Raw genomic sequence first — 18,424 nt, 5'->3', positions numbered from 1 at the left:
GAAGTGTTTCCTTTTTTCTCCCCTCTCCTGCACCTCTGTGTATTCCTGAGGTGATGTAGGCATTTTCATCTAACATGTAGTTACAGGCACTTAAAATGGGGCATCCTGGAACTCTCTTATCTTGCTGTTGTGCGTTCAAGTGTTGCATCTTTTTAAAATTCAACAGAAATTACAAGGGAAATGCTGATGAAATGTTTTGGACTTGGTTTTGAATGGGCTCTTGCAATGCAGGAGAGTGGTTAAATACTGCAGATGGTATTGAATAAGGATATATTTTTTTTTTAATAAATAGATTAATTTTTCTAAAAAAAATTGTAGTGGCTAGTCCATATTCACCCAGCAATTCAGTCAGAACTGGGCATGTAACCTAAATTTCCGATCTGCAAGGTCACTTCATATCTTTATTTCCATAAAGATCTCTGCAAGAGGAGCAGATTTATCTGGAAGATACCACTGTCTAATTAGTGATATTTGTAAATACTGTTGAGGTGATTGAACAACAAAAGCGAAGATTTTTTCAAATAATTTTAGCTTCTACATTATAAATAGAATTTTCAGGGATTTATTAACAATACCAGGCTGGAAAATTGCAAAACCTTGATAGTTTTAAAGTTTTGAATGTCTCGGAGTAGGCTGTTTTAAGATAATCACAACTTATGCAAAATGACTGTCTATTCCAGCACCTTTTATGGAACTGTGGAAAAAAGCCCCAAAGAGCTATAGTTCTTTTCTCTTAGTTATAGATGTATGGATTGACAAGAAAATTTGCTATTTTCATGCATCCTGATTACAGTATAGTATTTGTTGCTTCTTTGTGAGTTAGTCTGAGCAGCCTGTGGGCTACAAGACAGTACTCTAAAATAAGGGCATAGTTGGTTGCAAAACAGAACTTGTAACTCAGATTAAAATTTAGCTGTCATACAGAGAGCATGAGGTAGAGCTATGAATGTCTTGTTCAACCTAGGATGGGTTGTTTTGTGTCAAATCAACTCCACCTATTGCACTGTTTTATAATTTATTTATTTAATTATTTTTAATTAAACATCAGCAGTATGTGGACAAATTTTCCTCCAGCAGCAGTATAAACTACTTTGGAACTTTTTGGATTTTTTCCTCCTCTGCTTTTTCAACAGCTTTTGAGTAGTACTACTTCATTCCAATGGTAAATTAGTGTGGAAAAACGACCTAGATATTCTTGCTTTCTTTTTATTGTTCTGTGTGGTTTTTATGTACTTTAGGTTACCACAGTTTAAAATTTTGGGTAGTTCTTGTAGATCATGATGATTTTCCGAGCCTGGTAGGACTGGAAAGTCTTTTTATACTGCTTTCAATTTTATTGCTTACAAATAAATCAGCTTCTGAATTTAATAATAGTTCATTTCATTTTGTGAAATGTAAATGTTTCCACTTCATGTTTACCATGAGCCAATCTGTCTAAATCTGTTTTTCCATACTCACATAACGTACTGTCTTCTACTTGTTAAGGAAGTTGCAAATATGAACTTATAGGAAGATACTTCATAATGCTTTATACAAAAGTAAAAGTAACTATCGTTCTAGACCATACTCTGATGGGTTCACTGTAGGGGTAGCTCTTGGAACAGAGGGCTCTGTATTTCATTCTGCCTGGCTTCTTGACTTACCTTCAGCTGAAAGCTTCACCTTTCCATTTTTGTGAAGTGGGCAGTCTAACTGATTTGATGAGAGGTACAATAAAAGAACTAGTTTATTTTTTCTGGAAAGGTAAAACCCTGGTTTAGTTTTTTATACATGGAGTAACAATGTTGTATTTTTTTTATTTGAATGTCTGAGATACTTTATCACAGGAAAAGCTATAACCTTTTTATTGAGTGCTGCCTTAGCTGAAGTATACCAAAACTGTCAATCTAAAATAGAAATGAAAATAGGCTATCTCCCTCTTTTCCACAGGCATTCCATTTGTGGAACTTCATGGGCTCTGACTTTGTAGGTGCTAATTATTTTAAATAATTTATTACATGAAAAAGAAAACACAGTTTTTTTTTTTTTTTTTTTAAATTACTGTTGCTGCTTTTGAGAGATTTAGAGTTGCCACTTCACCTTCTTCATTTAATGGTACAGCTTTTGAAGCTTATTTTTGAAATATCAAATCAATTATAATTCAAAAATAAGACTTATTTGGCAGGATTCTCATTGTGGTAAAAGTCAGTTATCTGAAGCATTTATCATTTTCTTTTCTTCGCTCCTATTCCCGGTACTATTGTTGCTTTAATTGGTTTCCTATTTATTTTTCTTTCCTGCTTTTATTCCTTCCCTTGAAATCAGGTTCACAAATAAGCTTTTTCAACAGCCAATTTATTGGTGTTTCAGAGTCTGATATGTGCAGCTTTTGATTGCTTTTCTGTTATAAATGACTGGGAATCAACACTTAGTTCAGTAGTGTGCTGACATTCTGAATTAGACAACTGTCACAAAATTATGCAGTAACTCCATGCCTTGATAACCCAAAAGTAAGGTTTTGTTTAAAACAAAAGATGTGTAGATGTAGCTCTTAAGGACATGGTTTAGTGGTGGACTTGGCAGCGGTAGGTTTACAACTGGACTTGCTGATCTTTGAGGTCTTTTCCGAACTGGTTCTGTGATAAAAACTAATGATCTGCTTTTCCTTTTCCTTTTCTACTTTCAGAGAACTACCTATGCATCAAAATGGAAATGATGAAGAAGAATCCCCAAATGTATTAATTTGAACAATAATTTTTGTCCTAAAGTAAGTACTTCTTGTTCTTTGTGATGTTGGGTCCACAATTGAAAACTGCTTTTCTGTTGATAAATCCTTGTCAGTTGAATAAAGCAAACTTTGCAAAACAGAGTCACCTCCACTTTTGTGTCAGATCACTGACTAAATTGAGTCAGTCATCTCTTTCACCTTTTGTTTCTCCTTACACCAATTTTTTCCCCTTCCCTTCCTTGCCTTTCATCTCTAAAAAAACCCCACAAATCTATCAAAGCATTTTTAATGTATCCTTCATCTTAGGTACAAAGGCCTTGTTTCTTTGGCAGTATTTTTGAACCTTTTCACCTGTATTGCAGATATTACATGTATTTTTCAAAGATATACCATACTTCTGTAGAAACTGGGCACAGGCCCTATTCCATGAAGTTTCTGTGAGAGTTATAAGTTGTGGCTGGAAAGTATTGTGTGCTCTGGGACATCCCAGATCCAGTGCTAGATTTTTCTCGTATGGTGACAAGTATTAGAAAGTTAGTACTTCATATTCTTACGGTTTTGAAGGTGTGTGCAAGTACGATAATACTCATCTTTTAGGATACAATTTTTTATTTAAACAAAACTTAGCAGAAAGGCAACTCTCTTCATTTCGAGAAGTTGCTTAATGAAATGAACTTCACTGAAAGATGGATTCAGGTGTGAACTTGGAAACCAAGAGTGTTATGACATTTTTCTTTTTTTGATGCAACTGTAGAGAAGACTGTTATGATCAATATTCTTAATTATGATAAGGATTAGAAAGTTGTGAAAATGTCTTGTACTTTCACAACTGAACAAGAAGTTCAAGCAAATTTGTTGCAGATGAGATGCTTTTACAGTTCACCCAACTTCAGTACTGGTTGTCAAGTTGATGACATCTAAAGTACTCTCAATTATTATGATTTATTTATACAGTTATAACTCTAGAAGTACTATGTTAGTGTAAAAAAAAAAAAAAAAGTGGGATTTCAAATTATGTTCTAAGGACCTTGGGTCCTGAAAGTGAATGAAAGGAACAAATGAAGAATTGCATGACTTGTCAAAACCTCACTTCTAATCAGAATTGGCTGGTCCCTTGTACATGATGTTACATAATACAATAATTTGTCTGTATCTTGGCTTACAGTTTTGTAAACTAGAATTTGTTTGTTAGAGCCTACATGAATGCATATGTACTTATAGTTTTATACTTCATGTTGTGTTCACACTACCTTGATTTGTCTGTAAGCTGTGATGATGGTTGTATCTGCTGTAGAAATGCATTCATTCCTTTGGGAAGAACAAGGCACAATGATTGAGAACTGCATGAAACCTCTTCTTGCCTTTTCTGTTCCATCTGTATGGGAAGTTAATTAAAAGGATTTGTTCAGGTCTATAAATTGCAGTGCCTGCAGCATGAGTTAAGCCAGTGTTTTTGTATGCATTGCTCAACTCCTAAGTGAGATTGAGCAGTGGAGCAAAGCTGATTTAAGGTTAGTGACTAGGTAAGGTCTAGGTAGTGCTGGTAGGTTGAGACAGGTAACTGAGTATTAGGGTGAAGGTGAGACCTTTCCTGTGTTACTTGATTATGCAATCTATGGATTGTGTTGGATTTCTGCTTCCTGTCAGATTGCATAAAAAGTTGCATTTGGAATTACTTTTTGCTATCACAGTCTGGCTTGGAAAAACTGTATTTAATCCATCTACTAATTTAGTATTTTTTTCATGATTCTTTTGCATGATTCTACAATCACTTCCATGGTAGACTTTCCTGTTTTTTTCTAAATTGTATTTCACACTTAGTCTAATCCATTTCATTTCTAAACTGCAGTTTTGTAGTTTATTAAAAAAAGAAAGATCAACTGGATATTTTTTATTATATTCTAAAATACTTTCTTATCCTTTCTTGGGCATTATGTAAGTTAGATTAATCTGTGATAGGCTTTTGAAGATAAACTAATCTCCACAAAAGGCCTGTATATCTTGAGTTTTATTTATTGTAGGGGCACCTAAAATCTCGGATAGATATTCACTGTTTCTACATATCTAAATAGATCAGTGTAGGATTCCTGATGGAAAAGGAAAATACGTTTTCAGAAGGCTCTGTTGCTGAATTAGCCTTACCCTTTTATCAAGACCATTTAATCTGTGATTCTGGAGTATCTAGCTTGCTTGCTTGCTACAGATTTCCCCCCTGCCTGAGGATCAGCATTGTCTGTTTCTTGTTCTGAAACATTCTGTTTCAGTTCACTGTTCTATTCTGATAGTAATTTAGCTTGGATTCTTGCTTGAAAGATGGCTTATTGCTTCTCTGACTCTCTGAAATATATTTTTTATTAAGAGTGCTTTCTATATAAGTCAGTTTCGATGCGGCAGCACAAACAACAGTCTTTCATGTTTCTCTTTTCAAGAAAAGAGGTTGCTAATGTATCCATTGACTTGCGCGTTTACTGCAGTGAAAAATGATACTAGACTTGAGACACTGCAGAGAGGTTGGAAAATTGGATTAGAATTTTACATGAAGCAACACATTAGAATGGTCAGGGGAAAATGGGATACAAGCCATTAAGGGCAAACTTAAAATACTGGTTTTAAATTAAGGGCAAGTACAGGATAAGAAATGGCTGAGAGTTCTGAAGAAAAAGATTGAGGGTTAAGCACTGACCTTAAATCAACAGTATTGTGCACAAAAAATAGTTCTGAAAATGTAACATCACATCAGGATGAATAAATGGAAGTGCTGTCATAAAAAAACATGTAAATCTCTCTGCATAGCTTAGGAATGGAGTCACTGTATATCGGTCATTATGTCCAGTTTGGAACCATGCACTTAGTACATGCAAACAAAATTATCTTGCCAAATTGGAGAGTCCAGAAGAAAATAGTTTCCAAGATCATAACACTGGATCCAAGACCAAGAGAGGTTGGTAATATGAGGCTGATTTAATGCAGAGAATAAGTGTTGCTATTCTAGTTCTTTTGGAAGACCATAAAATCTAATGAGCTTACATTTTTACCAGTGGAGATTAATGCATTGTGGCTTATGAAACACTGCAATACACTGGGAAGAGCATATGTCTGTCTTTGGAAGTTCATAAAATGTAGTCAGACGCAAAAGCATCTGTGATATCCTGTTAGAGGAGAAGAGTGATCTAATAACCTTCTGATAATCTACTACCTTTTATGATTTAATGTCTAGTTTCTAGATATTTTGTTTTTGTGGGGTTTCTGGTCTTGTTTCTTTCCCCCCCCCTCTTAATTGTCTATCTCTTTTGTGAGTGGAGCGTAGGGAGAGCAGCTTTTTGCAAAAGATGCTGAGAAGCAGCATAGAATTCTTTCTACAGAAAGCAATGTTTTTTATTTTAAAATTTTTTTAGCTTAAATATTTTCTTCCGATGGAGGAAGTAACTTTTTATTTTGAGTGCCTATAATTTTAAACTTAAATAGTCCAAATCTAAAACACTGACTGAAAATTTGAAAAAAAAAATCAAATTTCAAATATCACCGAGAATCTATACCTTTTAAACTGTCTATGATTAGACTGTTACATTAAACTAAACCTATGTGTTGACAAATTGCTTAAGGGGACAAGATCAGAGCAAATAGCCAGGCAAGAAGTCTATTTTGTCTGCAATATTTCTTGCTTCGCAAGTTTTTGCAGTTAAATACATGAGGATCTATGTCACAGGGTTTTTTTTTCCTTTTTATGTTTAATATGAAGAAAGAAATTGTAGTTGTCATGGAGAGAAGAACAATGTGAGGGTAAATGCCAAGGCAACACCTACAATATAGAAGTATTCTGCAGTTGTTTTGGCTTTGCTCTTTTTTAATGATGTGATTATACTGTATTAATAATAAATTCTCTACTTTATTGTTTGAATTATGTTAAATAGTGGCTAATAAACACCTCTGAAATTGGAAGAACCTATTAGCATAGGAAAATCGTCTTTAATTCTTTTTGCACTTCAATCTTGGTGGGATTTTTTGGTTACTTTTATTCTTAAACAAATGTTGAAATAAACCAAATCTAAAAGGAATGAGAAAAGTTAGATGCTTGCCAGAATGTATAAAAACCCAATCAAGACAGAGGTTAATTATGGGATAATTCACTTGAAACTGATCCTAATGGTATAGTCTTTTAGTCAGGTTGATTTTTCCTAAGCATATTTGTTGAAACTCATGACAACTGTATTAAAATTGGTTAATGAATGCAAAAACTGTCAGTAAGCAGGGAACTTTCAAACCCTAAGGAAGTTTCCCTTATCGCAGGAGGCTCTTGGTCATTGCCTTTGCTAGCTCTTGGGAGGAATACATTTCTCCTAATAAATCTCTAAATTTGATAGAAAGAGATCGCTAACTGTTAAATTGCTTTGTAAGTTGAACTTGAAAAACTTGTATTTGGATAGAGCCAAATGTGTGGTCCCAGGTCTGGAGACTAATATTGTAGATTGCACTTACAGGTTACAGACAATATTTTTGAATAACACAACCAGTAGAAGGGATGTAAGGGAGGTGTATCTGATGTATGCAGTATTAATGGGCTGTGGTGTGTACATTATGGCTAGGTTGAAGTTCCTAAGACTATTCAGAAATAGTCTTAAGAAGAAGTTTGGAAAAGCTATAGGAATTCATAGTCTGTGAGAGTGTATTATTTCATTTTAGAGATTTAAGAAGCTTGTTCTACTGAGATGTTACTTGAGAAGTTATGAAGATTTGTACTTTAATCCATATGGAAGGAAATTGGTGAGAGCTGATAATAGACATGTTTGGTAACTAACTAATTGAGCAATTTATTTGGGAATTATTTATTCTCTCTGATTCTCTCATTTAATGTGTTTGAATCTCATGAATGGTTTTACTAAAAGATGTGCATTACCTTGGGGAACATGTGTGCTTTTGATGCAAAAAAAATAGGAAAAAGTTTCAGTGATCTTTGGATTTCAATGATCAATTCAATAAAAATTGCAGGAAGCATTGTAACTTCTGCAATTAGCCTTTATTCAAACTACATAAAAATAGGCTTGTAAGTGGCTGAACTTACATGGGCTTTCTATTAAAAAACTCCTTTTGATATGGCTATAATTCAAACCTAGTTTACTGAATTAGGAAGAATTGTAGTGAAGCTCACAATTCAACATCTTGCTTCTAGGAGTAACGCTTATGTTAGCTTTGCATGTCTTTGTTTCAAAATGCATTTTGCTGATAAAGCTAAATCTAGTATTTAAACAACATTATTTTGTAAATGAATAAAAGTGTCTTTCTAGTGTTGGTTCACTCTGGAGATGCCATATTCCTTTTCTTGTGAAATAATTTTTCACTGATGTTCCTCACAATTTCAATTGCCTAATGGTTGCTATGATGGGAATCAAGCTGCAATCTTTAAAATTACCCGGTGTGTTTTGGAAAACCTTTTTCATGCTTCATTCTGGGTGACATAAACAGCACAGATTTATTTTCAGCATGTGTGAATTGTAGGATCTTGCTGACTGGAGAGGATTTCCGTTTCATTCAGCCCCTCAATAGCAGCTCCGGTCAGAGCAGCTTGCTCAACTCTGCTTTTGTGTATCTTCCAGGAATGGAGGTTTCATGTCATCTGAGACCTACTCCAGTGTTTGACAATTATCATAATTCAGTTTTATTTGTTTTGTTATTGAGCTGAAATTTGTTGTGTTCTGCATTGTGTCTATTGCCTCTTGTCCTTCCAGTGGGCAGAACAAAGTGCACCCCACCTGCCAGAAATACCTCTGTGTATATCATAGTTATATAAGAAGAGAACCAAGAAACGAATGAAAAGTTGGGTGATAGGTGACTTTTACCAGAAGAGAAAAATATATTAACTAAAATGTGGATGCTGCTGTCTATGGTTTTGACTTTCTGCCGCAGTTTCATGCTATCCCTGTGTGGAATACATTAGGATCATTATTACGTTGGACGTGAATTTCTTTCAAGACTGAAAGAGAGTACCATAGTAACGTCCACAAAAATTAATTCACGGAAAGATGGTGTACCAGAAGATACAGACTCTTAGATAAAGCGAGAATTCTTTGGATACCTGTATGAGGATTGACGATTGGCTTAAGTGAGTTCAGGAGCGTAGCTTGTATTTGTTGTTTTTATGTCAAGCTGCCACAAGAACATTCTCCTTCCCTCCCTGGCAACATGTTCTCGTTGTAGCTCTAAATATGGGGTAAGGAAAATTAAGAAAAGAACTAGCTCTCAAAGCATCTTAAATACCTAGTGGGTGATAAAATTTCCATGAAATTGGATAAGCTGTTGTGTTCTGGCAACCAGGTAGAAATTCTGGTTATGTACTATAAAAGCGATTAATTGCAATCAAAAACATGTCACAACGAAAGCCATAAAAATTAAATGTGTTGGAGATCTGAAGTACTCTTTGAAAGTAAGGTAGTAATTAGTTGGCCAAACTAACTGATTGTTAAGACACATATGAGTGGTAAACTGGAAATATGGATTTTTTGACTTTTTTTTTTTCCCCCTTTGTGTGTTGTTTTGGTAAAGTTTTGAGCAGATGCCTTTTCCATGCTGTCAAATCATAGAATTATTTAAGTTGGAAAAGACCCTTAAGATTGTAGAACCCAACCATTTACCTAACACTGCCAGGACTGCTACTAAACCTGTTCCTAACATGTCTTTTAAATACCTTTAGGGATAGAGACTCAGCCACTTACTTGAACGTGTTCCAATGCATGACAACCCTTTCATGGAAGAAATTTTTCCTAATATCCAATCTAAGCCTCCTTATGCACAACTTGAAGCTGTTTCCTCTTGTCCTGGCCTGTTACCTGGGAGAAGAGGCTGACCTCCACCTTGCTCCTTTCTGGTAGTGGTAGAGCTTGATAAGGTCTCCCCTGAACCTCCTTTTCTACAGGCTAAACAGCCCCAGCTCCTTCAGCCTTTCCTCATAGGGTTTGTTCCCTAAGTAGTTCACCAGCTTTGTTGTCCTTCTCTGGACACACTCCAACACTTCAATGTCTGTCTTGCAGTGGGTCCAATACTGAACACAGTATTCAAGGTGTGATCATACTGGTGCTGAGCTATAATTCTTGCCATGATTGACTTCAGTATCATACAGCAGCCATAATTAACACTGCCTTTAAAATTTTGGCCATTTTTAGTGCACTGTGTCTACATTTGTATCTTCAACTACTCAACAGTTCAGCTGGCAACCTTTTAGTATCTGTAAGCATGCTATGATGAATGATTTACATTTCTCTGGAGGGTAGTGACAAACCACTCGTGAAACAAACTGATCTAATTCAGATTCTCCTAGGAAAAATGTATTTGTGTTCTCCCCCACATTCCTCCTTGTTTTACGTGAACAAAATAAATCTGTGCTTTCCATCAGTAGCCTTTGGTTGAGGTATCAGACACCTGAAAATCTCATTTTGATTAGAAGGGAAGACATAGCTTAGATAATAATTTTCGGAGCTTCTCTGTTGATCAAAAGGTACTTGGCAAGCAAAGATGGTAGTCATGACATATTAGTGTCAGTGCAACAAGACAATATGATAGAATATTCAAATAAGATGGAAAGAAAGGAAAGATTGCCATTGGTCTTGCAAATGGAACAGAGACCTCATTTTCTGGCTCAGGCAACAAGGACGTTACAGGATCTTATAGAGGAATCCCAGATCACTTCTTGGTACCATACTCCCCTCTGCCAACAGGGTATTAATATACCCTTACCAGAGTCAGCATATTACTGGTAACGTTTTTGTCATAAGTACTATGTAAAATACAATGTGCACAATAACACTGAATCTGTGAAATCCATTCTTGTCTCAAGGCATTACTATCCCCTTTTCAACCAGCCAAATGCATATTCAAGCAACATGTTGCATCTTCTTATGCAGTAATTATATTACTCCTTTCTACTGTCTAGAAGTATGTAGAATTTCACCTGTCAGGCTAATGGTAGAATCCTTCTGAATGAATGTTGGCCTTGCAATTCTGCTACTGAACATGTGCCTCTCCAGGAAATATGCAAATGTTTTCACAAAGTTCTGTTTTTAAAAGACCGCTTTTAATTCCTAACCATATTAACCTTTTTAGTACTTCTTTCACCTCTTGCTTAAGATTGGCTTAGCAAGGCAGAACCCCCTTAGGTCCCTCTTCTCTTGATTCATCACAGTTTAGAAATTCTGTGGTCTTAAAATGTTTTTTTCCTGCATGTTACAGTTGCAATGCTGGGCAGAAGGTCATGTTTTCAGTGGTTCTTAATATGTGATAATAGCTATTTACTTTATATTTTCATTGAAGCAGATGATCTGGTGACTGATAGTAGTCTGGGACTGCAAGTTTCTGGAGGGCAATCTTTCCATTTTGAGCCAATGTCAAATGACCTTGATTTTGTTGTCAGTGTAATGTGCAGTCGTGTTTGGCGTGAACATAATCTGAAGGGTGCAAGGAGATTACTGATTGTCCCATAACTAGAAGAGTGAATGAACTTAAAACTTGATGCTTTTTTTTCACAGACCCAAAACCACCACTGAGCACTGTGCAGGTGGTCAGTGAATGCTTGCAGCAGTTTGTGGTTTTTGTGCATCATCTGTACCATGCATCCTTTCTTCTTGATTATCTTGTCTTCATTTCAGTGTGGTTTGGTAGTTGCTGAAGTCAAACAAATGTGGAAAGATTATGTGTGCTATTGTTATATGTACGTAACACTCATCTGAGAAGAATTCATGTTTCTTCTGGAGGGGGGCAGAATGAAAACTGGTGTGGTGATCCACAGGTATTTTATAAGAGGGATACTAAAAATCCTAAACCGCAGCGCTGTCAACGCTGAGATCCGGGTTCGATTCCCGGTTAGGACACTCCCCGGGCAGATGGAGCTCGTTAGCCCTGTAAGGCAATCCATCTACGTCCTGAGGACCTCGCTGCCACCGTCCAAGCGTGCTTGGCCCCGGCAGATGAACCTCAGGATTAAAGGGTGGGCTCAGTTCCACGCACACTGTGTCTCACCTAAAAAATCCAATGCGCAGGCTGGAAGGTGTAAAGACCTTCCCTGGTTCTTCGTTCGCGAAGACTGGCCATTACTTACTTAAAATCCACTAATGAAGTTGTGGGAAGTGGACTCTTGATTTTTCTTAATTTCCTGAATGCTGTGATTAGCATATCACAGAGCATTGTAAAACAGTTTGTATAAATTGTATCTCAGTCAGTGACAAAGAAGGCTCTGGAAAGTTCAACAGTATTTTACACCTTTCTGTGGTTACAAGATTTTGTGAACAGGAGCCAGAATATTTGCAAAACAAATGATGTGCCATTGTTAGCAGTGGTGTGACAACTAGTGCTTTCCAGAAAAAAAAAAATTTCAGTGTAGCCATGCTATTAGAATAGGTTCTTAAGTTATTTTGCTAAAAATATTTTATGATCTTTGTATTTCTCTGTTACTAAACTGTTTCTATCTTAAAATTCATAGAAAAGATGTTTACACTAATTTTGTCCCCCTGGTTCCATTCTAACAATTCATGTAATTGTTTTCAGTCTGCTGATCTCCATGTTTTCTTACTGTTTTATAATGTTGTATCCTGTTTTTCCTGGAATATTCCAGAAAACTAGTTTGCACAAAGCTGGAATCTCTGTTTTTCAGTTAATAGTTGTTGCTGTTAACTAATACATTCTTAAAATGTGTTCTGATATAAAATGATTTGTAAATAACTAAGCTCTGTTGGATGGGAAAAGTTAATGCTGATACTTTGGAAGTTATTTTGCAAATACTGAAAATGGAACATTCATTCTGCATCAGTGCTCCATAATATATTTGAAATGGTGTATTTCTGAAAATGTTTTGACTTTAAGTCAAAAGTAATGGCATGTACATGTACTCTGAACATACTATAAAATCACTAAGTCAGAACTATTCCACCAATCCTAGATTTTTCAGCAACCAGCTTATATTTAATTTTGGCTGTTGAGTACAAGAACAGTATTCCAGAGATTGTTGTTAGGATGTGACCATTGTAAAATAATCTCTGAGTTTGGGAGCATTTTACAGCAACATATGTTAAAGTGGATTAATGTTTTGATGCCTCACTAGAGCAGGGATCAAAGCATGAAGCAAGGTCAAGAAGAAGGAAAACTCCATCTCTGCTCAGAAAATTATTGGAATGTAGTTCCTGAATTCTAGTGGCTTCGGAGAGTATCTTAATAGAATAAACTCTACACCTGTCATTCTGAGTTTTTTTCTTCCACATGCCTTTTTGGAACACTGATCTTTCAGTCTTGAACTCTACAAATCCCTCAAATTTGGCAGTACTTGGGGGTTTTCCCGTTTGCCTTATATCAAAGGATTGCTTATTACCTTTTATTCCTTTGCATGAACTTTTTCATAATTTAGTAACTATAACTGTTGTAAACATCATCTAGAGATGGAGTTCGTGGCAGAGGGGATGAGATCTGTGCATGACAAATATAATGAGTAGGTTTTGTGTGATTTCCTAGAATCTGTGGATTTTCTCCAGATCTGTATATAATGAGACTCAAAACAGGCTTTAAAGAAGCATCAGAAGAAATAACTTGTAGCTTGATGCAGAAACTAATCAGGACTTCAATGTAGTTTAATATATCCATACATCTGTATGCCCTTTGCACGTAGACACTCTTTAAGTCATTGCCAGTGACTTCTGTTAGTATCTTGTATTCCAAGTATCTTATCTGTGCCATTCCTTTAGAGATGTTAGGAGCATGTTATGTATCCCTATGCACACAGAAAAGGATTGGGTTTTAATTTTTGGTTTATTTTCTTTTTAACGGTCGTAGTATGAACAAATGTTTTTTTCTGGTTTTCTCTTTTCTTCACACCTACATTTTTTTTTTCTGAAATGTGATTTATTCTGGTACTCAGCTTAATGCTGAAAGTATTTTTTATTTCTGTCTAATTCCTGGCCTGTTATGATGACTAGTCAAGTGTTTCTTTCATCTGTTAAGGTTGTTGTGTTTATGAATTGATTATCTTTCTTCAGCTGCTGGATTTCTCAGTGTGACTGTTAAGTGTTCTTCAAGGCAAGAAGAATTTACCGTTTCTTTCCCTCTATTCCTCTGGACCAGTTTATGCAGTCAAATTGTGGAGAGGGTTCTAGGTTTTTCTGCCATATGGGAGTATTTTTATCTTTCTCCACGTCATTTAATTAGACAAGATTAAGGAATGAAACATAAAAATATATTTTCCTAAGCAAACAGGGAAGACAAGTTATTTTATAACAAGCTAAGAACCATATAATCACTAAAATTTTATTTTTTAATATCAAATGCAACAATTGGGATAATTTTGGTAGAGCTGATTAAAAATGTTTGGAGGAACCTAATGGTTTTCTTTATTTATTGTCAGAATAAGTTGATTCCCCTTCCCCCATTTTCTTCTTGATAAGTCTCTTCAGTGTTTTAAATTAATGATCCCTGCTTCTAGAATCATCAGAACTATATGTAAAGACTGTTTTGATGGTGTGTGATTATAATGATTTATTTGGTTTAATGCCTTTTTATTTATATCCTAACATTAAGTTTGGTCTATAATACACTTTTTTTTTCATCAAGCAAAGAAAATCTGAGAGAATGGGGCAGGAGAGAAGAGTAAGCTTAACACTTAAAACGTTAAAATGCCCCAAACCAACTAACAATCAAGCTAACAGAAAACCCAAAACTCAAACCTAACCAAACCCCCAACAACAAAAAATCCTTATGCCAAACTGTTCCAAAAGTCTGTGTTGTGTGTGGGAAACCTTTCTTAACAGCACTGTGAAATGTTGGCCCCCACTTCTCCCTGAAAACAGGATTCTTTCATAGTTTATTTCATCTATTATTTCATTATTTCATCTTAATTGACTATACTTTGGTACTAGGCCCAAATTCTATTCATTTGTATACACAGAACTGACTTTCTTGTGTAACTATAGCTTATATTAGTCTCTGTACCAGAAAACTAGAAGGTGTCATATTTAGTAGAACCTCATTTTAAAAGAATTTTGAAGCTGGTCTTTGATGTAAAAGATATGTAAGTTTATCTCCTGTGCCAAACAAATCTGGAGCAACTGTGAAAAGAGTTATTTGATACGTATTTAAGAATGGTACATTGAAAAAGAGCCAATATAAAGGTGAGCTGATCAATAAACTATAATTAAATTGCCTGGTTATGGTAAGGCTTTTCAACAATCACTTTTGGAAAAATGAAATTCTTCTGGGAAAAAAGGACACAAACTATTTTGTGAATTTGTAACCCCATAAGGGAATAGAAAAAACATAATATATTGTTAATTTTCCTAATAGAAACAGTGTAATGCAAGGTTTCATCTTGCATCTGCTGTGCTGGATCGTGCGTATTTCATTATAAGAATTATCTGGAAAAAAGGGTCTCTTGAGTTTTCTGAGGAGAATCTGTATAGGAAACTTTAATGTTATATTTGGTTCTAAATAATCTTGGCATAATGTTTACATTTCAACTGTCATTTTTTGTGCACTTCTCTAATGTAGGGAGTGAAGGAAGTTAGAAATGAGTACATATTGCAATTTCCGAAGAGGTCTTCCTGTGATTGGGTAATGAATAAAAAAAAAATCTGGTACTAAATGAACCTGTGCAGGTAGCATTGTCTTACTCAGTACAGTATATGGAAGCATTTTTGGAATACTATGTAAAAATGAATACTATGTAAAAAGACTAAAGAAATCATTTTACATTCCATGAACATAAAGCTGAAATTGGTAATAATGAAGTTTTTGCACAACGTCTGCCATCTTCACCCCACTCCCACCCTCTGTCTTGTTATGTATTTGACAGATGCTGTTGTATGTACGCTTAAAGAGCAACCAGCACGTTTTTCAGTTTGTTTCAATTTGTTATGGTTTAGGTACAACAAGTGTCAAAGTACTGCTTTAGGTTCGTTTCTAGTTCAAGAAAAGCTAAGACTTTATGTGAGTTTGTAGATGGTGTTTAATAAACTCACTGTCTTAAAGTTATCATTCAAAACGGCGGCCTTGGGAATGTTGCCATTTTCTTGGTTTTGATCTTAATATGCATTGCTAAAGCAAAAGAACAGTAAAGCACAATTTTGTCTGACAGTTGTTGCTGTTTGTCATATATAATTTCTTTTTGTGTGTTGCAATACAACTATCCTAAGAATATTTTTAAAACCTATCTGGCTTTTGACAACACATAAACCTTTTTATACTTATGCATAACCAAGTTTCTTTAAAAACTTACTATTATTTAGTAATGTGAGATAGATGAAAACATTCTGTTTTCTTGTAGCTCTGGCTATCAATACACCATTATTTTTGCTAGCATCAGGAATCCCTTTTGCAGTTTGGAAAATGTTAATAGATCCATTTAAACCAAATCAAGATAGTGTTTTTTTAGAAAAAAATACCAGTGTTGAATTTTTGATCCCCCAATGCTATCTCAGACTTCCATCTACCATGATTGCTGTAAAAGGCAAGGTATACTGGTATATTTAAAATATGTATTCCACTGCATGCATGTTTTTAAAAAATTTAAGTACTTGTGTATGACTGAAATGTATAAAGATTCCCAAGCTTAAATTTGGATCTGAAATAATTTATTTTTCTCTGGAACCACCTGTGTAAATAACAGTGAGATAAGCTCAGTGTATGTAATTTCTCTTCCATCCCTTTTTGGATAAAGGAATCTTATGAAATGTATTACTAAATATTTAGAGTGATACTGTATAAAAGTAGGAAGTACTGGTCCTTGTTATATGTCATTAAGGAAACTTTTTGTAATGTTATATATATTTCTTTGAAAAAACAAATAACTGTTTAAATGGGCATAAATTATATGCCCACCACTCCATTTTTTTCTGAAAGAGAACAAACATATTTTGCTAAATATATATCGTATTTGAAAATAAGTTTCTGAAAATCATTAGATAAAAAAAAACACCCTAGTTTACTGTTAACTACAGTAGTAGGATGTTGTGATATTGCATGTTTAGATTTCTCTTTACTGTCTTTTCCTTAATATTGCTATCTTTATTATCCATTTGAAATGTATTTAGTAAATAGATAGCAAAATTCATCTGGCTGTCATATTTGGGTAGCTTTTTTTTTTTTTTTTTGAGTTGTATCCTCCTGATATGTGAAAACTGATCACTATGCTTCTGAAGACTGATGACCATACTATGAAGTAGAATATCTTACCACCAGACTTGTAAATATTTTTAACAGCTAAAGCATTGCATTACCATAGCAAAAGCCTTAACATTCACTTGTATTGAACAAACACTGTGGTAGTGACAGGTCAGATAGCAATTACAGAAATAATTAGTAGTGGTGCTCTAAGTAAAAATAAAAAAGCACAGCATTCTCATTTAACCTCCGTGCTATAGTTCAATGAAGGAATTTAACACTTCTGTATTTTATTCTGAATTTAAAAAGAAGAAATGTTATCACAAAATTTTTACACATTTTCTGAAAGAAATTCACTGTGAACATTCCTTCTGCCATTCAAGCTGTTAAGGTGCATAAAGGAGGCTAAGACTTTCCTCCAAATAAATGTAGTGGCAGCTACTAACAGTCTTGTAGTCATTTATGTGGAATTAATCAACACCTGAAAAGGTGGCTTAAAAGACCATAAAACTGCTTTTAAGTCAGATGATATTATTTTAATAATATCATGATATTATTTTAATAATATCATCAGATTTTCAGTCAGATGATATTATTATTATTGCTGGATCCAGTGTACAAATATGCTCATATTAGTAGTACATTTCATTTCAAGTTGGTGCCTTTATGAAAAATTGAAAACAGCAGATGGATGTGGTCCCTGATTATTTAGATTTATATCAAGTTTGAATTAACTATGAGCAGAAGAGACAGAGTTAGAATTGCATCTGAGATACTGTAGTGATACAATTAGATATTTTGATGTCTTTACAAGTCAATGTTTGCAAGTTATGCAGGTTGAGAAAAAGATTGTAAAATACAAGTTGTATTTTACAGATTTGCAGTTTACAATTGTGTACAGATTGTAAAATGCAGTTGGAGTTTTGGTGGCTGTTTGATTCAGTCTCTATAAAAGCGTATGTATATGCAGCAGGCAAAAGCTGTTGAACTGGTATATATGAAAAGTTCAATTTAGCATAAGAAATCATTTCTAAAGAAAGAGTTCCAGTGCTTGTTACGTTGGTAGTATTATATGGTGATGGATAGAGCAGGGGGAGAAAATCAGTTGCCACTTTATCAGTGTTACTTGTCTAATTTTCAGATTATGTTTCTCCATGCACTACAATTCTGGGATATTTAAATAGCAGATATTAAGAATTTTTAGAATTTAAGGCATGTAGTGTTCTCTGACCTTTGAAAACAAGTTTTAGTATATCAATGTCCTTTTTTAAAATCTCTGACAGACTTGAAATGTAATTCTTTAAGATTACTTATATTTTAAATGAAGCCTCTGGTGTTTTGGCAATCTCAATTTTCTACTCTGTATAATGTGATTAGAAAATAGGTCAGGCACTATTGCACTGAGAATGTAGTGTGTTTTTTTTTCCCCTCTAATAAGTGTATTTAGTAAATAGTTTTTTATTTGACATCACTTACAAAAATGTATTTAATTAAAAAAAAAGGAAACATGAATAAGTTCTCCAAATTGATGACTGAATATAATTTTGAAAAGATTAAAAATATTTCAGACCAGTTTTTTTAAAATTAAAATGTGTA

General features: G+C 34.6%; 1 protein-coding gene across 1 annotated transcript in view; it reads left to right on the top strand.

Annotated features, from left to right (window-relative positions):
* The first annotated feature begins 2,714 nt into the window (after positions 1-2,714).
* Positions 2,715-18,424, top strand: part of FUT8 (fucosyltransferase 8) — a 92,384-nt gene continuing 76,674 nt past the window's right edge. Inside the window, exon 1 of the mRNA XM_027885911.1 lies at positions 2,715-2,746. The gene's annotated coding sequence lies outside the window, so the exon portion shown is untranslated. The remainder of the gene's footprint in view (positions 2,747-18,424) is intronic.

The sequence above is a fragment of the Empidonax traillii genome, unplaced genomic scaffold (assembly GCF_003031625.1).
Source record: "Empidonax traillii isolate 1590-97213 ecotype Southwest subspecies unplaced genomic scaffold, ASM303162v1 scaffold11:size2795301, whole genome shotgun sequence".
Taxonomy (NCBI): domain Eukaryota; kingdom Metazoa; phylum Chordata; class Aves; order Passeriformes; family Tyrannidae; genus Empidonax; species Empidonax traillii.
Note: the sequence above shows the minus strand (reverse complement) of the source record. Positions and strands in the feature narration are given on the sequence as shown.